The sequence below is a fragment of the Ictalurus punctatus genome, chromosome 4, assembly GCF_001660625.3.
Source record: "Ictalurus punctatus breed USDA103 chromosome 4, Coco_2.0, whole genome shotgun sequence".
Classification (NCBI taxonomy): Eukaryota; Metazoa; Chordata; class Actinopteri; order Siluriformes; family Ictaluridae; genus Ictalurus; species Ictalurus punctatus.
The window spans coordinates 1,560,415-1,585,558 of NC_071284.1; the positions used below are offsets into that span (position 1 = coordinate 1,560,415).

The 25,144-nt window shown below is 40.2% G+C and overlaps 1 long non-coding RNA gene across 1 annotated transcript; it reads left to right on the forward strand.

Annotated features, from left to right (window-relative positions):
• The first annotated feature begins 303 nt into the window (after positions 1-303).
• LOC128629517 (uncharacterized) lies at positions 304-3,320 on the forward strand. The gene is made up of 3 exons (XR_008393828.1): positions 304-332; positions 651-731; positions 3,043-3,320. It is a non-coding gene; the product is annotated as an uncharacterized LOC128629517 (long non-coding RNA).
• The last annotated feature ends 21,824 nt before the right edge of the window (positions 3,321-25,144 follow it).

Genomic DNA, 25,144 nt, shown 5'->3' on the forward strand with positions numbered 1-25,144 from the left:
GACAGAGTACAGACAGAGTACGGACAGTGTACGGACAGAGTACAGACAGAGTACAGACAGTGTACGGACAGAGTACAGACAGTGTAGAGACAGTGTAGAGACAGAGTACAGACAGAGTACAGACAGACGAGGATGGACAGGTGAGGAATTGAGACGTTCTGTATGGTGTCAGAAATCCTGCTGAGATTTCTCTCGTCTCACTGTTATTGCTTCATGCATTAAACTTTAACACATTTTCTAGGATTCACCGGAACATTTGGAGTCCCACAGCGAATCCAGTTTGTCTCGCAGTAGTCGTCTTGGACAGGAAGCACAGGCATGAGTTGTAAAAGGTATCTTGTGCACACTTTGGATAGCAACTCTCTGGATTTGTAAACAACAATGCATAACACAGTAATATATTGTTCTAGACGAGAGGTTTACGTCTCTGCGATGCTCTGATTGCATGAAAAGGCCACGGTACATTTAGCAGATATGTAATTTACTTTCATTCTCAGACAGTTTCAGCTCGCACATGATCCTACGCCAGCTCCTTATTTCACTTCAGCGTACATTATTCTTTGGAAAAGCTTTTAAAGTACAGTAAATCTGCAGACTCGAGACGCTGTGTATCCGAACAACAACTTCAAAAAGTGTTTTCCTTTTGTTAGAGTGATGAATAAGGACACATTTCATTATCATCAGCTGCAGACAAACTGGCAGACGTGAGCTTGAGGAGTGGACAGAGCGACGTAAGTCGATAGGAAGAGACTGACTGAAGTTCAGATATTTATTCTGAAGCACATCCAGAACATTATGTAAGGAATAAAACACGATAATGTCATGCTGTTATAGAGAAATAATCAACATCGGCATGGAGTGATGAAGCCGAGTTAATGTTACAAACCTGAAGCTCATTATTTTCCTATAACAGCACGTTCTGAACTATTATTATTTCTCTTATACCACAACAATTTGCCAATTATTACATTTTTTATTTGTTAATTAACTATTTTTTTTATTATTATCTGTATTTACTGTTACACTTAACATTGCTGAACATCCGTGAATCAAGTTCATTCCTGTTGTCTTTCACTCTCTTGAATTTAATAAGTCAAAAACGCAGTTTACCTTTGACTGTTTCCGAAGCGCTGACACTGGAGACTCCTTCCATAAGTGCTAACTAAACATCTTCATACAGAAACTGCATCATATGAACAATTACACACATTTGTAATCCATTTATGTAGACAGTCTGCCATACAAGCCCCCGTCAGAGCTGCTGTTATAGAAGATTTATCGACACTTTCTGCCCAATCAGAATCAAGTCTTCATCAGCGCTGTGGTATGACAGTTGTTGACATTGACTCTTATTTTATTTAGTTATACGGCAGCACAGTGGTTTAATAGTCAGTGTGCTTTTCCTCCAGGTTTTCTGGTTTCCTCCCACCTTCCAAAACACATCCTAGTAGATGGATTGGTTACGATATATTGGCCGTAGGTATGCGATGGATTGGTGCGCTATACAGCATGTATTCCCACTATGTACCTAGTGTTCCCGGGATAGACTCTGGATCCACACGGACTCTAACCAGGATAAAGCGCTTACTGAGGATGAATGTACGAACGAATACATAGCGGTTACGGGATAATATTCTGTAGATAAATAACTGAATAAACAATTCATGAGATTAAAAGGTTAAAGGAAAACTCTGAAAACTTTTTCACCTTGTAGCATTTATGTATCTATAATTGAGTTGTTGTCTAACTCTAATGGAATGTTTCTCTAGCTGTGGTCTTATTTACTATAAATAAAATTTAGCTTGGGCCTCGCAGTGGGACTCGGCCATTACGATGTACATTACTGTTATTACACCGTGTGTATCTCAGCGGGCAGAGATAATTACGACTTTAAATCTCTGACCTACACAAACTGTTGCCATAAGCATTTTAAAGAAATTATGCATGCAGCCTAGGGTACATAGAATTTTTCATTATAGAAATATATAGATATCCCTTTTGCAACGAATATTTACATAAAATGCTAAAAGTATGCACAGTTTACAGAGCTCTGTAAGTTGTCAGCTGGGGTGTAATTACATTTCCTCTTCCTCAGCATGTGCTCCGATAATCACGGATTCCAATGACACAGGTCTTTAAACAGAGGTGAAACCGCTCTCCTCAAAGCTAATAAAGAGGGAAACTTTCTCATAATTAAAGTTACTCACGGATGCGCTGATGGCCACGATTGGCGAAATCCAAACTGTGGAAATGTTTATTAAAGTAAAAATCCAGCGTGAACCATTAAAAGGTGCAATAATCACCATGTTTCATTTCTAAATAGTACAAATCATGTGGAAACTTATGGAGAAAAAAAATTAAAAAATCATTTAAGTTTTTTTTTTTGTATTTGGATTGGCCTCTTCCATCCATCCATCCATCCATTTTCTGTACCACTTAACCATACAAGGTCAAAGGGTACCTGGAGTCTATCCCAGGAGGCATGGGGCACGAGGCGGGGGACACCCTGGACGGGGTGTTAATTGGATCGGCCAATTGTCAGATATTTTATAGACACACCCTCAATGCCCCTTCACATCCTCATAAATCATTATTGTTGCATGTTTACGGCTTTTAAGCAGTTGAACATACGAGTGCCCTTGAAAGTGATGTCATGACAGTTCTTGCTAATGGTAACTTCAGTTGAACCACCATAAATTTTGGGGGTGGAGCTTTGTGTGCAAGGGTGGAAATGGGGGCGGGCACAACGCAATGAGTAAAAAAAAAAAAATATATATATATATCATTCAAATCTTACCCGACTCCGCCCAATTAACCGTTAGAGACTATTCAATGTATTTATTTATTTATTTATTTATTTTTACAGATCTTTATCCATTACGAACCTTTTAAGTCTATTTTCAATTTGGATTTTGGTTGCCTATCGAGAGCGATGTTTGCCATTTCACTGCTTCCTGCTTCGCTACTGTTCGGGTGCTTTTGCTTACTCCTCCGTGCTTCGCTCCCTTGCTTTTCCATTCTAACGTTTTATTTTCACATCAGCTGTTCAGCAAAGCGCTCCGAAACAACCTAATTTGGCACCTACACGACAACCAGAGACGTTTGGGACTGAAATGTTACAGCAAAAGAAAAGGGTTTTCCCTCTGAAAGCAGACTACTCGCCTCCTGTGAACAGAGATTTACATCCCTGAAAAGAAAGGGACAACACAACTGCCTCCACACAGACAGACAAGAAAGAAAATTCCTCTTTCCACTTGCTGATCAGGCTGCCAAACACTTCTTCAGAGGACTGTAGTTTGTGAAACAAAACTACTTGCGGTACCGCCATCCTCGACAGAACACCACATACGGGTACATCACTCCCAACCAGAGCAGCACGTATGTTTTCTCATGTGCTCGGTCTGAATACATGGCTACGCAAAACCTGCGACATGAGAGGACTGAACTACACTGACAACTTTAATCTTTTGGAGCCAAAGTGATCTGTTTAAATCAGATGGCCTGCACCCAAACAGACTCGGAGCAAGAGTGTGAAATGATGATACCCCCTTCTCCCTCCTTCATCCAACTGCAAGGTGTGCCAATTGATTTTAAAGTACTCTTACTAATTTACAAATCACTACATGGCCTAGGACCTAAATACATTACAGATGTGTTTACTGAATATAAACTGAACAGCCCAATCGGATCATTAGTAACAGGTCAGTTAGAAATACCAAGGGTTCACTCAAAACAAGGTGAGACGGCGTTTAGCTATATATTATGCCACGTGTGGCTGGAATCAGCTTCCAGAAGAAGTAAGATGTGCTCAAACTCGAGCCACATTTAAAGCCGGACTCAAAACACATCTGTTTAGCCTCGCTAACAACAAAACCCAACGGTTATCACTACTACGTGAGACGTTTTCTAATATTACCCGAGCTAGCAACATCCCCCCGTGAAGTAAGCGTGACACACAAGCTAACCAATCACAAATCTAATGAAAACACAGCACCACCAAACTAGAAGGGCAAACTGGATGTTCGAGGATGAGGTTATAACACAGCCGTGAATCCGAACCCCTAACTAACCTGAAGCATGACTGAGCAAATTACTGATTCATTGTTTAGAAGAAAGTATGAGACTTTGTTGTTAACTCTGTTGTTTTCTCTTACTGACCTGCCAGGATCTAATGTCTGAGATCGGACATCCCCCGACAGGATGTGCGATTTCTTTAGAGCATTAAAGATGTGACTCTGCACTGCAGAACAGAAGACAAAAACCCAACGAGTAACGCTCGAGTTCCCTCGTCCACCCGGGCATTTCCACTTCCAGCCGTCCACTCTGACGGACTGTAATGGGTCCTGCAGACCGCAGCCGCTCTGAATGCGGATATTTCAGCTGGGCATTCAGGCGGACATCAGAACCCATTACGTCCTGATGGAGTCTGGGAAGCTGTGCATGCTGTTAAAACAGAAAACTGAAAGTATAGTGTCGGAGACTGCAGGCAAAACTTATCTGTGTGGGGAAAGTTCCTCGTATTCCCAGTCATCTGCTGAAGTAATTAAAAATGAACTGCTAGGTTCTGTTGCGGAATGTTCTGGTGTCTTTAAACTGACTTCGATTGTGTCTACACCACCACCAAAATAAAGAACGAAAAGAAGTAGACCCGGACATTAAAACGTCTGAATTTTTTGAGGGTGAACAATTTATAGATACGTTTTAAAATGAGAACGACACAAAAAATTCTTCAGGCAGAACCTTATAGTTCCTCGATAAACTTCACACATCAGCTAAATGGTAAGTAACTCTCGTTAAACATTTACCTTCAGTTAGATGTAAACGGAGGCTCCTGAGCGTTCCACAAAGCGTTTCATTATTAGCTTAATGACTCGGAAGCTTGTGCTAAGACACACATCAGCAGCAGAGCTGATTAAAAGGGCTCGGATTTCATTCCCATCCTGCTTCTAACTTTGATTTGCTGTTCGTTCTTGACCTTTTATCCTTATCCACCGATCAGCCATAGCATTAAAACCACCTGCTTAATATCGTATAGGTCCCCCCGTGCCTCTAAAACAGCTCTGACCCTGTCGAGGCATGGACTCCACAGGACCTCTGAAGGCGTGCTGTGGTATTTAATCGATAAATTCATGAATAGTCATATTTATGCATTTAATATTGACCTCAACATCATTCCGTAAACAGTGGTGCTGGACTCGCTCCTCGCTCAAACGGATGTCACACAAGATAAAAGCACAGGTCAGAATGGTGTAAAACTGAGACATGACTCACAGCTCCAGAGTCCTTGATGACAACGGGTACTGAAGATGGCAGATTTGGAGCCAGGCCACCACAGTTAGTCCTATTTGACGTCCAAAAAAGCAGTTTAAAAAGGACAAATGAAGATCGAGCACAATAGAAAGCTACTTTATCCTCCAACGTTTATTGTCCGAGACAACGCCTCGCTCTTTTTATGATTGTAAAACATCTGTGGTTCCCGGAAAAGCTGCTACTATCCGCTATTGGTGTATAATACGTATATTCTCTTGATACTGGATACTTGAAACTATGTTTCCCTGACAGACGCTAATCCTTCTAAAAATATGTACGTGCATGTAAGAACTAGCGTATACATACATCAGTTCATAACATAGCACTCAACACTCACTGAATAACACTGAGCTCCTTGACCTGTCTTGTAATGCTGGTGTGAATTATAACGAGCTAAATTCACCGGCGATTAGTGCGCAGAATTCATAAAGTTGCCAGATTCACTCGTTTGTTTACCGACAGTAAGACACGTGCGGAGTTTACACTCCCTTGTGTAAAATTAGGCCCACGCGTGTTTATCGGCATCTTCTTCTGAGCTAAACCGCCTGTAATTAGCACTCCTCTTCGTTAATACGGCCTTTAATGTTAAAACTCATTAATGCAGTCATCATCGTGAAGAATTCTCACACTCGCATTTCGGGGTTAATAAACTATTACTGTTAGATAAAATAAGAATAAAAACAAAACAACACACACAAAAAAAAACACACACACACACACACACACACACACACGTGGAGCTTTAAAATACACGCCTTATTCAATACATAAATAAATAAATAAGCCCAAAAAACAAATGATTGATGGCCAGTAGCATCAGTGATTAGTTTTAACCCATATTTGCTACTTCTGGCAACGAATGTTCATCTCTCAGCCGCAGCGTCTTAAGACTTAACTTCCAAGCTTACATCGGTAGTTATGTGGGGAAAGTTCCTCGTAGTCAGACTTGGGTTACACAGGTACTGCCTTTATACACTTCCTAAACATCACACACAACCACTTGCTTTAAAAAAGAAAGAAATAATCGTCGAGAAAAGGTCGTCCTCGTTGGAATTATAACACCGCAAATTTGGTTTCGTTTATCAATATGGCTTCCACCATTATTATCTGGAGGCTTATGAAATAGCACTTGATCCAGCACATCCTGCTGTGTTTACATGACAAACATAATAGTACGGCGGCAGAAAGCGTGAACTTTAGGCAGGGGTGAAAAACGCCGTATCGGCTGCTCAGAGGTGCAGCAAGCAAATAAACGGTGTACGCAGGTTAATAAAGCGACGAGACTGTAAATCGAGGTTGTTAAGTCATAATATTTGTGCTGTTGAATTTAAATGATAATGCTGATGTTTTTGTTAATTAGATGCAATCTTCTGTAAAGGAAGGTCTGAGTCACGCGCCTCTGTTTTCGGGAAACTCCACCCATGATGGATGTCAGGGCCTCAGATGTTTATTGCAGCTACTGGGAGAAACTTTCTGTTCATTGAATCTTCTAAAGACCATTTAACCAGTTTCAGGAAGCAGTGTCTGTCCATCTCTCTCTCTCTCTCTCTCTCTCTCTCTCTCTCTCTCTCGTTCCCTGAAATGCAGTGTGCTTCTTCTGATGCTAAAGCTCCAGGATTTTCTGCTCTGATGCATCTTCAGGTAGAAAGAACTTCACACTCAGCCACACCTGGCAAATCTCTTACAGTACCACCATCTGCTTTTACTGCATCCGCCGTCTCACGGCATGAGCTCTCATACGAGATCAGGAAGAAAAAGAGAATTTAAAAAAAAAAAAATCTTTTTTTTTTTTTTTTTTTCCCCTCAATAATAAATTAGTTTACGTGCAGGGGTTGCTGAAGAGGTTTCATATTTTCCGCAGCGTTCACTAGATTTCTTTTTTGTTCACGATGAATACCGTAACTGCCGCTGTGTATTTCTGTTATCCGGTCCAAAAGCCTTTTCCTCCTGCCTTTTGTCTTTTGCACCATCTGTGGACATGTTTTATTTCCCCCTTCACTACTTTGATGGCATTGTGCAGCATGATTGGTTTTCATGGAGCGATAAAGTGCGCTTTGAAGGGCAGAAGTTCAAAATAAGGGCCTGGCTCTTACCTCACACCAGCTGGAAAAGAAAGGAAGGAAATTAAAGGCCGAGATGATTTGCTTTGCGAGCGGAGAGAATTGTTGTTTTTTCTTCATGCATGATAAGCGAAGTTATCTTAAGTTACTGCAATAGCTGCTATGTCCTTATTTGGTTTAAGTTAATCTGCGGAATACTCAGTCATAGCATGTTATGTTTACATTTATACCATATTTAAGTCATATTGTTACTCTATGGCACCTATCTTTTGCGCTACCTGTTACGTCGGACACTTCCACACTAGAACCGTGTAGCGGTCGGCGCTAAGCTGTCTCTCACTGTACCTATTGTCCTGGTTTAGTATTCTAGTTCCTGTCCTGTCCTGTATTGTTAGCACACGTTTGCACGTGTACTTTATGTAGAAATGTGCAGGTCTGATTTAGTTCTGTGTCGTCTCATGTGGTTCAGTGTGTCGTTTGATGTTGCACCGTGGTCCTGGAGGAAGGTTGTTTTGCTTCACGGTGTACTGTACCAGCTGTAGAGGGTTGAAATGACAATAAAGCCACTTAAATTTATTATAAAAGCAAAAGGGAGACTAAATCTGGAACGGGATGTTCGACAAGCACATGAGTACTGTATGATGGTCAGGTGTCCACAAACCTTTGGCCATATAGTGTATGTGTACTGATCCAAATTCGTAGTTTAACTGAACACAACACCAAAAATCATAGTATGAAAAACAGGACAATATACAAAAGGGGAGGGCAGAAACAACAAACAGGCCGAGGTTCAAAATACCAGCATGTCCGAACGGAAACGGTACCGGTGTTGTCAGAATTGCAGAGGGTAAAGTAGGCAAAATGTTTATATAGTGCCTCTGAATGAGGACGTGATGGGAATCAGGTGGGCTTGGTAATCAGGAAGTAGGTTAGTACTCAGGGGGTGGGGCCCTCTGGTGGTGTGGAGTGACATCGTCGTTAGCGCCATAGTTCGCTTTTTAATGTTTTTTTTTATTTCACATTAGTGTAACATCCGAAGCTTACTGAAAGATAATATTATAAATATTATTTTAAACAAAACAAAACAATGTCCTGATTGCAAGAGCCTTCACTAACCAGTCTTGCTAGGTAGCTAAATTAATTTTAGGTTTATTTTATGGATCCATTTATTTAAAAAAAAAACCCAAACAAATAATAATAATAATAATAATAATAATAATAATAATAATAATAATAATAATAATAATAATAATAATGTACTGATGATGGATTTCCCAGAACGTAGAGCTTGTATTTTAGGAGTTGTGGGAGTTTTAAGTCAGAAAGGCTTAGGTGAATTGACTGAACCCCTGCTACAGTCATAAACAGGTTTTATGTCCCCTGACACTGCTGTGTAACTAAGTGAAACTCTCAGGCTGTAATGACTCTGAATAACAGCGTCGCTACAGAAGAACTCTCTCTACCGAAACTGGGAAAAGGTTAGCCTGTGGTTTCTATTTATTTATTTATTTATTTATTTATTTATTTATTTATTTATTTATTTTTAAACACGAGCTTCTTTTTTTTTTCGTCCATTTCGTCCAGCATTACTTTTATGGTCCTTTTATGTTTCTCTTTTTTTTAAATGTAGTGTGTGACTCACCTTAATAAGTGTGAACCTGGGTGTGCTGACTAATCGAGTTTTAATGCCAAAAGCGAAAAAAAAAAAAAAAAAACGACCCAAAACAAAATACAAAACTCCGTTCACTCACTGGTATTTCATGCGTGGGGTCGTACCACTATTCGTTTTTACTAGTCAGCCTGTAATTCATAAAAGGGGTCTACCAGCCCGTGATTTGATTTTGCATGTTGACATATTTTGTTTTGAAACAGGAAGTCAGAGTGATTAGTCAAGCGCGTCGACCAATAGCTTTTGAGTACGTCATACCGCCGCCCAATATAAACATACCTCACAGTAGCTTAGCAAACTAGCTGAATATGGAGAACAGCTAAGTGTTTAATAAAAGCCTTTCGGAGGATTACTTACTACCATCTTCACCCACGACTGCCCACTTTAACCAGGACGATATCCTAGACGATGAGACGCCGTGTGTTTTTGGAGTGCACGTCCGAGCCGAGGGCGAGCAACGAACGAGATACGTCTGAGTGGTAGATACACACATGTGACTCACTCGTATAAAGCTGGAATCACATTCTCCATCAGTCTGAGGTTGGAACATTACAGCATTGACCTGCCCCAAGTTGGTAAAACGGACAACATTAAAAAAGGAGAATTTTGAGGTCTTACATGTGGGTGAAAGATCGGAGCTCTTTAACACACTAACATGGATTTACATTTTTTTTATTATTATTATTATTATTTTTTTAGCATTTCTCGAATACTCTGTAGTAAATATCTAATTGAAAAACATTCCTCTGGCCTGCATCATTTTTCTTACTTAACTAAAAAATGTGAAAAATCACCACGTGAGCCAGCAGCCTTTTTATTTATTTATTTATTTTCATTCTCTCTCTCTCTCTCTCTCTCTCTCTCTCTCTCCCTATCTATCGCTATCATTATTTCTGGAAAATGTCCTCCGCATCTAGACTTGTCGTGGACTTTTCTTTGTTCTGGAAATTGATTTCGTGCCATTATTATTTAGTGCCAGTCTGGAGTTAGTCTTTGGCAAGGAGAGCTGCGTGCTGGGGCGTGACGCACGCAGCGAAAATGTCACAGGGTGTAAAGGGAGGAAGGAAATCACCCAGAGCCGGTATAGCAACGCACTGCCGTGTGGATGAATGTGGAAATAATGAAACATTTTTGACTGCTTTCAGATTTTTTGGGTTGAAATTTAATCCGCTGAAACGTTTGCCCAGCACTTTTGTTCTGCTACTTTCTAAGCTGTAGCTGTGGAGCCACATGCAGAGTTCACACACGAATCCTCGTTTCATACCTTTTCTTTTCATACCTTTTCATGAGTCTCATTCACGTCAGTCCTCGTGTCATCTGAACTACACGGGAGTCATACTCGAGTGGCCTGGAAGTTTAAAGTTAACTCATAAGGAAACGACTCGGGTAGAAGTTCTAAAGTATTCGATGTTATTTGTAATTACAGTTGAGGCGAAAAGCTAACACGCTGTTCACCTCGGCTAAAGAAATTCAATCTCGTTTTTTCACAAGTCCACACAATTCCATACATTTCTTTTGGCAGTTCAAGTAGGACGTCTACTTTGTTCAGATCAAAGGTCTGTAAGATTTCAGAAATTGATGTAATGACTTTTAGAAGCTTCTAATTGGACAACTGTCAAAATTAGCAGTTAACTGGAAAAGGCTTGAGCTGTAGAGCCAGTGCGTTTTTGCCCTTGATACCGTGAGAAACCCCACTGTCCTGGAGAGAGAAATCTTGGAATTGGTATCAGTATAGTATATACAGTATTCTTTTATCTCACAGAGTTCGGAATCCACCTGACTCAAGCATTTAACACACTAAATAGCTGTTCAGGTATTCAGGGAACGGGGGCTAGAAGAAATCCGAGGTCTCCTCAGGACCAGGTCAGACAAACATCAATTTATAGGAAAGGTCTGTAGTATTCACACGGTATGGTCTCGCCGCTTAAAGTGAATGCTGTGTTTTGTGTCAGTCAAGGGAAGCTGTAACTGTGGGGTAGAGACACAGCGTGAACATTTTGATGCCTAGAAGGAATAAAAACAAATCTCAATATTTAGTACATTTCACTCAAACCTAGACTGCACTGAGGTCAGATTTTGACATTTAGTCTCCCACACACTTTCACTAAAGTTCCTCAGTAAAAACATTGTTTAGTGATGAGACACTGATCATAAGCAGGAAATGAAATCATGACACAGAAATTTTCCATACAGGGGGGGTCACATATTAGATGATATACCACAAGACTGCTGATTTCTGGATCCTGATTTTTCTAATCAAATCCAATTGTCTATAACAGCAGGTCTGATAATAGTGCAGCTACAAATGTAAAAATCGTTATCATTTCTATAGCAACAGCTCATTCTTTTATGAGACATATAATCTAAGTCTAGTAGTAAACAGATAAAAAACAACAACAACAACAACTTAATCTTATTTAGCAAAGCAAAACTGGGTTAAGCATGTAACCCTGTTCCCTGAGAAGGGTAGGAGACGTTGCATGAGCTTCACTCTGTAGGAAACGCCCTCGCGCCTGACTGGTATCTGAAGCCTGTATGAAATCACGCATATTTATAGGACTGCCATGGTCAGGTGACATGGCATTTTGTGTGTCGCGTGATTAAAAAGTGGCGCCTGTAAACCACATCATCAAACTCAGTATAATCAATCATTATCTCAAGTGAAGACACAATTCACAGGGCTGCCCCAGTATGACAAAGCCATGCAATGTCTTGCAACCCAGACGATCCCTTTGAAAGGGAACTCAACTCAGCTGTGGGAACGAGTATACCCACTCCGTCATACTGAGGGTACGGCCTGATCAAAAAGGTCCGAGCACGAGGGGCACTGAAAGACACTCAGCCACTTTGGATAAATTTTTTGATTAGGTGACCCCATTAGTGGAACGCGCCCTTGTGCCCAGAGGTTTATCGAGACTGCATGCATTATAAGCAATACAAATTGCTTCCACTATCCAATTAGAGATGTGTTGCTTCGACACGGCATCACCTCTACTGTCGCCGCCAAAGCAGACCAGCAACAGGTCCGATTTACGGCACTGGCTGGAGCAGTGGACGTAAGTACAGAGAGCCCTTACTGGACACAGCAGGTGTAATTTCTCTTGTTCCGGTGTGAGGAACGGAGGAGGGCAGAAAGCCTGCAACACAACAGGCTGGGCAGCAGATGTAGGGACTTTATGAATATAATCCTGCCTAGGATATAGGAAGGCGTTGGCTAATCCAGGGGCAAAGTCAAGGCAGTAAGGGCTTGACTTTGAGAGTTTTGAGAGCTTGTAGATCTCCTACTCGCTTGAGAGATGTCAGGGCCAGCAGGACAGCTACCTTTAGAGTCAGAAGCTTCTCTGAGGCTGACCCTAAGGGCTCAAATAGGGGACCTGACAGACCTTCTAGGACCATACCTTCCACCTGAAACCACGCATAAACCTTGATGTTATAGGATGTTGCCCCACAGAGACTCCATCAATAGGGCATAGCTGGCCAAAGTGGCAGCCACATAGACCCTAATTGTAGAAGGAGCCTGCTGAGAAACGTCCCTGTAAAAACTCCAGGACTTTAACTATTGCGCAGTTTACTGGGTCTAACTGACGTTCCTCACACCACGAGATAAAATATCGACACTTGAGCACATCCAATTTTCTCATGGATGATGCTCTAGCATTCAACATGGTCTCTACAACCTTGGCTGAGAGACCAGAATCTATGAGCTGGTGCCTTTCAGGGGCCAGACCCGCAGTTTCCATAGTTCCGGCCGAGAGTGATAAATAAGTGAGAACTGACACGACATTCCACAACATTAAATGTAACTATAAATGAATAAACCTTGTACTTTATAAATAACTTGATAGGACTGTAAAGAAAAAACAGTCAAAAGTAATGAAGGTTAAACTTGTAACAAGGGGGTGAAGTTTTGTACTTCCTCTTATTCAGCCACATTGCTTATATTGCATCTGTACAGATTTGGTCATGTCATTACGTTCGCTGAAGACAATTTTGAACGGAATGAAATATATTAAGATACGAGACATCATAGCATCCAAGTATGCATTACTTACACCGAATTACAGTAAATGATCCCTAATTCTCTAATGCAGTGGTCCTGGCTTGAAATTTGCTCTCCTCTTCAAATACACACACAGGCAATTAACATCAGCCATGTACATGCAGGAAAGTGAATCTGGTCTTAATAACGTCCCATTGCCGGAATTTAAATGGGATGTTCAGTCACCATTATTGTTCTGATTGCATGAAGGAAAGGAAACTCTTTTCTGGTGCATTTTTTTCCTTGTAGATGTATAAAATTGGGGTGAGATTGAATTAGAAAAAACAAAAATTTGCCTAGATTTCTATGTGCTTGTGTGTCTGTGAATGTTTTTAGCCTTTTGTGAGGACCGAAAAGGACTAAAGGTCCTCATAATGATCAAATACAGTCAAATGTCCTCACAAAATATATTGTGTTTACAATAAAAAAGCTAACAAAATAGGCACAGCATTAATCAGCTACAGAAATAATTGCCACTGGAAAGTCTTAGCAAAAACAATAAATCCGTGTGTGTGTGTGTGTGTGTGTGTTAGAGAAAAGAAGAGCACATGTTTATACAATATTGTGAGACAATGTGAAGCAGGGAGCCTGCAGGAAAGTGCATCTTTTCCTCAGTCTCATTTACTGTGCTTTATTATCTTATCTGTGACCCGGTCATACCTTTCAAAGTCTTCACTGGAAAAAAAAAGTAATTCTTTTTATTCATTTGTGAAGGAAATGAGGGATTTATTGCTGCATTAGAGCCATATAAAGGTCAGAGCAAAGGAAGAAAGCTGTGGATGAAAGTGTACAGCTGCCTGACACCCACCTGCCAATGGAGAGGAATAAACTCCAGCGTCTTTCTGCTGCCCTGCGCTACAAAGGCTGCAAAATCAACAAAAAAGGGGGATGAAAGAATAAATAAAAGAGCTGTCACTTCACCCCGACTTCATGTCATGAAGCAAAATGCGGCTGACAGCAAGGCCGTGAGGATTGTGCAGCAGCGTGACACGGTGAATGTCTCTCTATCTCAATTAGGAAATTAACGTAGCATAAAAAAAATAATAAAATAAAGGGCTTCCGGTGGACGTCCTCCTTTCGTTGTTTCGTAGTCTTCCGATATTTAAAAATAAACCCTGATACCGATCGACACATTTGGTCTGTTTTGACACGTCTCGTCAAGTTTTATGATAAATACAACTTTTTCTAATCATGTAATACATCGAAGCGCGCTAAAATTACTGAAAGAGCTACGAGTTTCACTTTGTAGTGTATATTTTTGTAGGTTTGATGGGTTTTGAAAGTAAAGTAATTAGTAATCTGATTACTTTGTACATGCGGTAATCAGTAATGTAATCAGATTACAGTTTCAAAGTAGTAATTGGTAATCTGTAGTGAATTACTTTTTTTGAGTGACCTACCCAACGCTGGTGGCGTTCCTGAGAAATTGCAAACTCCTCCAGCCTGAAGACTTTCCTGTGTCGAAAAGCTTGACTGTTACAATCCTAGCTAACGTACCGAATGAAACCTAACCTAACACCCTGAGAGTGAAAGCTAACCTACCGAGTAAAAGATAACCTACAAGCAAAGACAATCTAGTGAAAGAAAGTTATCTGTGCCATTGGAAGCTAAACTCCTGCGAGAAAGCTAACCTAGCAAGTGTATAATGTGCTGATTGCAATATTTAGCCACACCCACTCAGACAGTTCTCGGATCAGGCTGATTTCATTTTGGTTTTTGCACAGGTTTTCTTTTTAAATATACATCTTTTCACATAAACATTTCGATCGTACCTTTGCTAAAACAACGGCTGATGATTGGTTTGATAAAAACAGCTTTATCATGTGAAAGAATCTGAGATCTTTTTTTTTTTTTTAGGTAAAAAGTTGGGGAAATGGAGCAGTGTCGCTGGATTCTGTGGAGATTTTCAGTCCGACACGTGCCACTGTTTCAGCCTCTACAATCAGTCTGTAGGGGGTCCTGATTACACCACTGTTCACCATGCGGCCCGCTTTCCTTTTCCCCTTCTCTTCTCTTCTGTTCTCTCATCTTCCTCTCATCTCAGATCTTCTCTTCTAATCTCACCTGTACTCTTCTCTTCTCTTTACGGGTTCCTTTTAGGGTTCTCCAGATGTCTCTCTATGGAACCCAAAAAGGTCCTATGTAGAACTCTACAACACTGCTTCCGGATCAGGAAGGATTCCAGGAACCCTTTTTTTTTGTGGGGAATCTAATTAATTATTCAGTATACCCTTAAAGAATCACACTTCTTCTAATAGGGTACTTTTGACTAAATCTTATTTTTGCATCAAATCTTGATCTGGCATTCATTCACTATCACTTTTGCCATCATATTTTCTTTTCTTTTTTTTTCACTCCATTCTCCCTTACTCCTCTCCACACCCCACACTTTATCAACTCATTAATGTATTCTGTTCATAGCAGCTTTTTCCAATGAAGAGTGAACCTGAAAACTGGAACTGTGCTTTTTCAAGTGTCTGGTACAAAACATTTCTGAGGATTAAGATGAGCTTTCTGTATATTCTTCTAATTTTGTTAAGGCATCCTTAAAACATTCCTGTCTGTCTGTTCAAAGCAGTCCCGAAGTGCTGAGATGGCCCAATCGGACCATACCGGTTTCAGAACTCATTTTCTCCTGGTCAGGAAGCACTCTAATTGAGGAACATTGGGTACAAGGCAGGACATCCTGGACCAGACTATCTCAGGGCACCACACATTAAATCTTGTTTGTTCTTCCTCTTGCATTCATTCATTCATTATCACATCTACTGGCACGTTTTTGTAGGTGGAATGACACCAGAGAACCTGGAGGAAACCCAATGGGGAATCCACACACAGATAGTAACCTGAGCTTGGGCGCAAACCCTGGAGCTGTGAGGTACCAACTATACCTGCTGGGCAAAGACAAGCTTTTCACTGGCAATTTCACTGCAGCTCATATGAGCTGGAAAAGTAACCGCTGATATCTGAGCAATACTTCCATGTTCGTTGCCATTATTCATTGCTAACAGAGTGTGCAATTGCTTTTAATGTTGTCACTTGACCATTCCAGTCTCCCAAGTTGGACCTTTCCTTAATTTCGAATGTGGAGTGGAACTGCGCCACTGCACTGGAGTATCACTGACCTGATTACAGTGGCAATGCTAATGCATGGAAATGATATCAAATGAGTGCTGACACCCTGCTGATGGACTTCATGCCTAGAGACTTAATAAGCTGAGCATTTTCTCCTGCTCTCTAGATTCATCATATGGCAAGACCGCAGAAAAACTGCTGAGTACTGAGTCAGCTTCTATGGGAACTGGTCAGAGAAGCTGCACACCAAACGCTACCCCAGTGAGATAAAAGCATCAGAAATGCGTGCAGGATGGAAGTAAGATCCAGAAGCCTGAGCTCAATACCAAGACCTGTTATTATTCCCAAGAAATGTTCTTCTTTTTACTGACTGAAAATAGACATGCTAACATAATGCATATACAGCAGTACTGACTGTACAAATATCAATTTTCAAACATGATTAACTTAAAGCATAATGTGGAATCTTAAAGGGCCAAAATATAACTTTTCGGTATGAACGCGGAAGTCGTATTTGGACCGTAGTGCATGTACAGCTAATGAGAGAAAGATTTAGCCTCACAGCTATCCTTAACACTCCCCTAAAGTTTCATCCTTTAATCCTTTTCTAAATCTTTAAATCTACCATCTCTGGGCATCCAGGGGCTGTTTGACCTTGAGCCTGCCTCCCTGAGAGTAAATTAAGATGAGGGATTACCGACACACTTCATTTGAGCTTGAACTCTAGCAATGCAGATCAATATGCTGATTTAAACAAAGTCTGCAAGTGAGATAAAGCCAGTAGTGAAATTCATGAGCTTAGGAAACAGAAAGATAGGGTAGGAAAGGTGGATCAGTTTTACTCACATGCATAGGCAGGCAGATTAAAAAAAAAACTTGCTATGTAGAGCAAGTACTACGTGAAGTGATAAAAACAGTATGAGGTAGGAGCAGCAAATACCACCTCTTGGTATTGCAGAGATTTATAATCCTATGAGTTCAGGTCTATCCATCCATCCATCCATCCATCCATCCATCTATCCATTTTCCATACTGCCTTTCCTACACAGGGTCACGGGGAGCCTGGAGCCTATCCCAGGGAACTCCGGGCAAAAGGCAGGGGACCCCCTGGACAAGGTGCCAACCCATCACAGGGCACAATTGCACATACACTACAGACAACTTGGAAGTGCCAATCAGCCTACAATACAAATCTTTGGACTGGGGAGGAAACCCTTGATGCACAGGGAAAGCATGCAAACTCTGCGGTCACAGGCCAGAGTTTGGATTCGAACCCCCAACCAAAAGAAGTGCAAGGCAAACATGCTAACCGCTAAGCCACCACACCCTGAGTGTACCTAACCTAATCTAATTGTGTGTTTTTTTTTTTACCAGAGATTGTGATACATTTAAAAATAATCTTAGGTTTTGATGTAGACCCCAAGTGCTGTCAGGCAGCAGGACCAGGTCATCTGCATACAGCAGGAGTTTAAACTCTGCGTCAGTGAGACTGGGAGCTTTAGACCTCTCTAAAGTCTTTACCAATTCATTAATATACATATTGAATAACGTTGGATGTAAACAGCAGTCCTATCTCGGTCCATCCTCCTGAGAGATTAAATTTGTTTTTATTGCCAATTCTTATTCCACACTTGCTTCCTGTGTACATAGATTTAACGAGATCATATGTTTACTCCCTTCACCACTTTCCTTGATGCGAAATAGAGTCAAAAGCCTTTATAAAGTCAATAAATCATCCAAATACATAAAAAAAAAAAAAAAAAAGTGAAGCGGTTTAAGGGGTAAATATGACCGCTTGTGCATTTATTTGATAAAAATCCAATATCCAAGGCATTGCACTCTAATAGGAATTTTAAAAATCTAGAAGTTGTGATACTGCCCTTTATCGTCTCCAGAATATTGTTTACACTAAATGATCGGGTATTTATTAGGGTCAAATGTATCTGCATTTTATAGTTTGTGGTTATTAAACCTTGATTCCTACACTTAAATGGACCACTGAAACGTCGAACTGGTGCATTTGATCATTTCATTCAGGATACCATCAAGTCCTGATCTTTCTTTGGATTTAGTCTGTTCATTTAATCTTTCAGTTCCTGCTCAGTAATCCTGAAGTCCAATGGATTTTAACCAATGGCCAATTGCAATTGGTCAAAAAGTGATCATGGTGTGAATTTGTGTCTAATTCTTCTTTTCTTTAGAAATGGGTTGCAAAAAATATCCTCATCTCGGAGTGGCAATTTTCCGGCTGTCTTTTTTTTTAGTTTAGTTGAGCATATTTGTATTGATTGACTCCTCAGTTAGTGTTAGTTATTACAGTGTGTATTGTGCATTGTGCATGTTTACACTGCTTTAGTGTTTCAAAGTAAAGTAGGCACATGCTGGTGTTGTTTGTTTCTCTGTATTCTTGGCTAGATTATTTCTTTACTCCTTGTTTGGCAGTCTGTTTTTGAGCATAGGTTTTGATCTTGTCCTAATTTCTGGACATCTCTTGTTCTTGGGCACCAAACCTTGGATGTTCTATGTCCTGGAAAGAGCTTTGCCTGTTCTTTGCCTGTTTGCAATTGGCTGCAAGTGGGTTAGATGTCATGTCAGGATGATCCATTTATGTGGCCAACAGGAAGGGGCAGGAAGTGAACTGTAGGGACCCAAGAGTGGGCTGTGAGGACCCAAATGGTAGGCTGTGAGGACCAGGAGGTGAGCTGTGAGAACCTGGGGTTGGGCTGTGAGAACCAGGGATTTGGCTGTGAGGACCTGGGGTAGAACCTGGGGTTGGGCTGTGATAAACAGTGTTTGATCTGTGGGGAACAGGGCTTGAGCTGTGAGGATCAGGGCTTGAGCTGCCAGAGGTCTCTTTCCAGGTTTTTGATCTAGCTGATCTGGTCTCGTTCTCTCTCAGTGATGTTGTGGGTTTCGATCTGGTTTTCAGTTCTACCAGATCTATCTCTAACAGGACCAGGTTATCTCTGAGCTAAACTACAGTGGTGAGAAGGTGTGGTGATTCAGGGGTGGGGGCAGAGCCTCACTGGAAGACTCCATTGAACCATTGCAGTGCCAGATTCCTACAATTTGATGGTTAGAAATCAGCCATTCGCATTTTTTCACCATCTTCAAAGACAATATTTGCTGCCCTTTCCAAATGCCATACTGAGTCATATGTTTATAGTGAGTGCAGGAATGTCATGCTTCCGTATGCTCAGTGTATAAAGGCAGGTAAGTGTTTGTATTTTTCCATTATATCTGACTATAGACTTTAAACAAAGAGTCTGGATTCTCTTTTTGCTTTTTTTCTCCCCTCAGAATGAATCTCCTCTGGGAACTGCACTGCTTGACAAGAAATATGAAAATCCGTGTTTGGACATCAGCTCTGAAGTCACTGTGACTCTGTGGTCTGATAGATTGATTTAGGGGATTAACCATACACAAAGCATGAAAAGTTATTTTTTCTCTCTCTCTCAAGGATGTTTCTACCCATGCTGTCATTTCTGAGAAATAATTTCTACTGCAGAATGAAATTACATTGGAGGCTTTAAAATCCCTCCACAGACTGGACAGCTTTTACTAGATCTGATAAAGAGCCTGGTCGGGGATTTAGATTTGCTGATTTTGTCGGTACGAGCTTATAAAATTGCAGCAGGGTTATTAGGTCTCCTAAGAAATAAAACGTTCCAGCAGTAAATACAGCCATTTTAGGTTTCACCCATTCTGATGGCCTGCATGGGAGTCTTTTTCGTCATTACTCACTGTTTTGCATGGGAAATCATTGCAACACCATTATCCTAGTAAATGCTAGTAAGCAGGCTAATGTTATGCTAACTGGCATAGTTAGATAGCATTCAACTTTCAATGGAACAGCCAGCAGTCGCTTCAAAAGCACCCAACCACTGGGTTTTATGCTAAAATTCCTATTTGCAGTTGGTACAGAGTCATGAATATTTGAATTGTTATTCAGTAACAGTTAATTAGTACCTTTGAATGTCCTCCTTCCTTGTTGCTTTCATATTTAAGTTGTCTGAATGACATAAGTCAAAGTTGTTTTTTTTTTTTTTTTGTACCAGAAGTCATGTATGAGATCTTTGAAGTCAAGTTCCTGTGCCAGTTGCCTCTCTGTGGAGAACATCACCAAACTGTTGAGCCACTCTTGGCACATGATAGAGTGTAAGTAGAATTTTATCAGCTTCATTTTACTGAATGCACAAACAACACCTGAGAATAATGTACAACAACATGCAGAAGTCATTGGAAATACTTTGGAGCTCCACATCATAATACTGGGCTATTTTTTTCAAATCAAATTTGAAACCATAATACTTGCAATATCCAACTAGCTCTAGCTATCCTTACTGCCTCAACTTGCTCTTCCTCCTGTGAAGACATTTGCCCTACATTATTTTATATTTGTTATATATCAAGGAGGTAACTCTGGACTTCATATCCCAGCAGCCACTGCACCATATTACTGTCACATGACCACCTGCACCTGTATCAGGTTTTTTTGTTTAACGAGCACTCACATATATATATATAGCCACTGTTTGCACTGCTTCTTTGTCTCACGTAATTGTCTTTCCAAGCTTTTATCCACGCATCCATGTTTAGTTTTTGCCACAGTATTTTGCCTCGTGTCTTAATGTCTTTGTTTTGTCGTCTGTTCGTTAAATGTTTGAAATCTGCAATTGCTTCCGCATCCATCTTTGAATCGTGGTAATATTAAAGAATCTTTCTTTCTTATTAAAGGAACTTTACTTGAGTTTAGCTCTATAGTTGCAATCAAAATTATTCAACCACTTGAAGCGTTCATTGTGTTGAACTGTTTCACATTGCTTTTGTTTGATTTGTTCGTCGCAAACAGCTGAAATTCGGTACATTTTCACGTTAAACCTGATTTGCGATGGGGGTTGAATAATTTTGATTTTGATTGCAACTGTATATCTCTCTGTGCTTGAAGCTCCCCTCATCATTACCTCTATCTCAGTCCCTTTCACCCCCCCCCCCCCCCCCAACATCTTGCTCCCACATTGTAAAGTACAGACTGATGAAAGTGATGGAGCAGACATGGAGACACTTCGGCTGATAACGAGCATATTACTACACCACCATAGTGTGTGTCAGAGCCTCTCTTCAGCAGTGATTCCCTCTAATCCTCCCCTCGTTTCTTTCTCAGACCCTTCCCCTCAGTACAGAGTCAGCAGAACAGAGAACAGGAGTATTGATAAAAAGGGTTCAAATGTGCAAGATTGCATTTCCGACCATGAACTGATGCGGCTGCAAATATAGCATTCATCTATCCATCACAAGGAACCTGGAGCCTTTCCCAGGGAACCTGGGGCACAGGCAAATATAGCATATACAGTGGTACTTGAAATTTTGTGAACCCTTTAGAATTTTCTAGATATCTGCATACTTCTAACCTAAAACATCATCAGATTTTCATCCACTTTTAGAAGTCCTTAAAAGTAGATAAAGAGAACCCAATTAAACAAATGAGACAAAAATATTATACTCTGTCATTTATTTATTGAGGAAAATGATGCAATATTACATACAGTGCCCTCCACTAATATTAACACCCTTGGTAAATATGAGCAAAGAAGGCTATAAAAATGTCTTTATTGTTTAACGTTTTGATATTTTACTCAAAGAATTCACAAAAATTCTCTGCTCTCATGGATATCAAACAATTGCGAACAACACAGGTGTATCCAAAAAAAAAAAAAAAACTTTGTTAAATATAGGTGTGCAACATTTGTTGGCACCCCTATGAATTCATATGAGAAAAATATATGTGAAGTATATTCCCATTGATATTTTACATTTTGTTTAGTACACCTGGATGACTGTGAACAGGAAATTGTTCAACCATGACTTCCTGTTTCACAGGGGTATAAATATGAGGTAACACACAGGCCAAATTCCCTTAGTCATTCATCACAATGGGTAAGAGCGAGGAATATAGCTGTGATGTGCAGCAAAAGGTTGTTGAGCTTCACACAATGGGGCGTGTCTATGAGAAAATAGCACAAGCATTGAAAACGCCCATTTCACCATCAGGGCAATGAGTAAGAAGTTCCAGTCAACTGGAAATGTTATGAATCGACCTGGAATTGGACGTGTCTATATCGTCTCAACACACTGTGAAGAGGACGGTTCGAGTGGATAAAACATCTCCAAGGATCACAGCTGGAGAACTGCAGGAGTTAGTCGTGTCTTGGAGTCAGAAAGTCTCCAAAACTACAATCTGAAGTCACCGACATCACCACAAGCTGTTTGGAAGGGGTTCAAGAAAAAAGCCTCTACTCTCATCCAAAAACAAACTTGAGCGTCTTCAGTGTGCAGACACTACTGGAACTTCAAATGGGATCGGGTTCTATGGTCAGATGAAACCAGAATAGAGCTTTTTGGTGATAAACACAGAGGTGGTTTTGGAGCACACAGAGAGGTAGCCGTATGGAAAAGTAGCTCATGCCCACGGTTAAATATGGAGGTGGATCTTTAATGTTTTGGGCTGTTTTTCTACAGAGGACCTGGACATTTTGTTAGGATACATGGCATCATGGACTCCATCAAATATCAACAGATATTAAATGAAGACCTGACTGCCTCTGCCAGAAAGCTTCAAAGGGGCCGTGGTTGGATCTTCCAGCAGGACGATGATCCAAAACATCATCAAAATCAACACAGAAATGGTTTACTGACCACAAAATCAAGATCCTGCCCTGACCATCCCAGTCCCCTGACCTGAACCCCATAGAACACCTGTGGGGTGAACTGAAGAGGAGAGTCCACCAGCGTGGACCTCGAAATGTGAAGGATCTGGAGAGGTTCTGTATGGAGGAACGCTCTCAGATCCCTCGCCATGTATTCTCCAACCTCATCAGGCGTTATAGGAGAAGACTCAGAGCTGTTATCTTGGCAAAGGGACGTAGCACAAATTATTGACTAAAAGGGTGCCAATGATTGTTCCACACAAGATTTTTTTTTTGTTGCAAAAACCTGTGTGGTGTCTGCAATTGTTTGATATCCAATTGATATGCAAATGTTTGATATAAAGATCGAAAGGTTAAACAATAAAGACAAATTTTCACAGCCTTCTTCGCTCATATTTACCAAATGTGTGTGTGTGTGTGTGTATGTATATATATATATATATATATATATATATATATATATATATATATATTTCTTAAAATGGTACATTTCCTCAGTTAAAACATTTGATATGTTTTCTATGTTCTATTGTGAACAACATACGGGTTTATGAGATTTGCAAATCATTGCATTCTGTTTTTATTTACATTGTACACAGTGTCCCAACCTTTTTGGAGTCGGAGTTGTAAGTTTTTTGTGACAATGAAGGAATATCTGTAAACCTCCTGTTGTGTCCTAGATGAATTCCGCTGCCTGATGTTAGCACCGATACAACAGATTCATTATTTAAGTTCTTCACCTAGCGCAGGTCATGTACTCGGAACTTTACATCATCTCAGGACCCTGTAGCAGATCGCACACTGAGTCACGCCGATAGCCCGTCCGTCAGGGGGTCCGATATCGAACGGCTGTGTGAGGAACCTGAGTGGAGGGAACGCAGGGAGATGTGTTAGGATCTATATCTGTGATGAAACACGTCTCGTCAACTGGGAGCTGAACCGAGACAAGGACAAATCACAGGGGGACAAAAGAACCTTTGTCTCTGTCAATTTGAAGCAGGTGTTTCAGTGATAAAGGCAACGCTGTCACTCAGCACCATGCAGTTGTGATAACAGCAATCATGCTTCTGTCTTACAAAATCAGTACTGTGAATTATAGGCTTAGACTTGAGAGCAGAAGTAGACGATGAGGTCTGGGTTCTTTGAAATGCTTCACTGATTCGGTTCAGTGAGAGGTGAATGCACATGCTTATTACTTTAATTCAAAGAAGAGATCTGATCTGTCACTTGCAAATTGGATTTTTTATGGGTTACATTGGCAAATTTGTAAGAACTCGCATTAGCATGGAAATAGGTCTAAGTGAACAGGTCTATAGAGAAAAATAAAAAGACTTTTTTTTATCTTTATCGAGAACTGGAAAAGGATCTCTCTAACTAAGCACCTGCGGCATAAGACCGCGCTGTCAGAAATACCTGTGTGAGAGTGTTGGAGTGAACGATGAAGAAGTACTTAAGATATTTTCACACACATTAGTCTGTATGAGATTAGTGTAAGCAGCTTTTCAGTGTTGCAGACCTCATCTACAAGAAAGAAAGAAAGAAAGAAAGAAAGAAAAAGAAAGAAAGGCATGAAGCACACAAAGTGACAATTTCAATTTTTTTTTTTTTTTTAGACCATCTAACAAAAGAAGAGGAAAGAAAGTAAGAAATAAACAGAGGGTGAAACAAAGATTTTTTAAGGTAATCTAAGAAAAAGATAGAAAGGAAGAAAGAAAGACATGAACCACAACAAACAGAAAGAATGAAAGGTTTACAGGTCATCTAACAAGAAAGAAAGAAAGAAAGAAAGAAAGAAAGAAAGAAAGGTTTAAAGGTCATTTAACAAAAAAGAAAGAAAGAAAGAAAGAAAGAAAGAAAGAAAGAAAGAAAGGTTTAAAGGTCATTTAACAAAAAAGAAAGAAAGAAAGAAAGAAAGAAAGAAAGAAAGAAAGAAAGAAAGAAAGGTTTATAGGGCATCTAACAAAAAAGAAAGAAAGAAAGAAAGACAGAAAGAAAGAAAGAAAGAAAGAAAGAAAGGTTTAAAGGTCATTTAACAAAAAAGAAAGAAAGAAAGAAAGAAAGAAAGAAAGAAAGAAAGAAAGAAAGAAAGGTTTATAGGGCATCTAACAAAAAAGAAAGAAAGAAAGAAAGAAAGAAAGAAAGAAAGAAAGAAAGAAAGAAAGAAAGGTTTAAAGGTCATTTAACAAAAAAGAAAGAAAGAAAGAAAGAAAGAAAGAAAGAAAGAAAGAAAGAAAGGTTTATAGGGCATCTAACAAAAAAGAAAGAAAGAAAGAAAGAAAGAAAG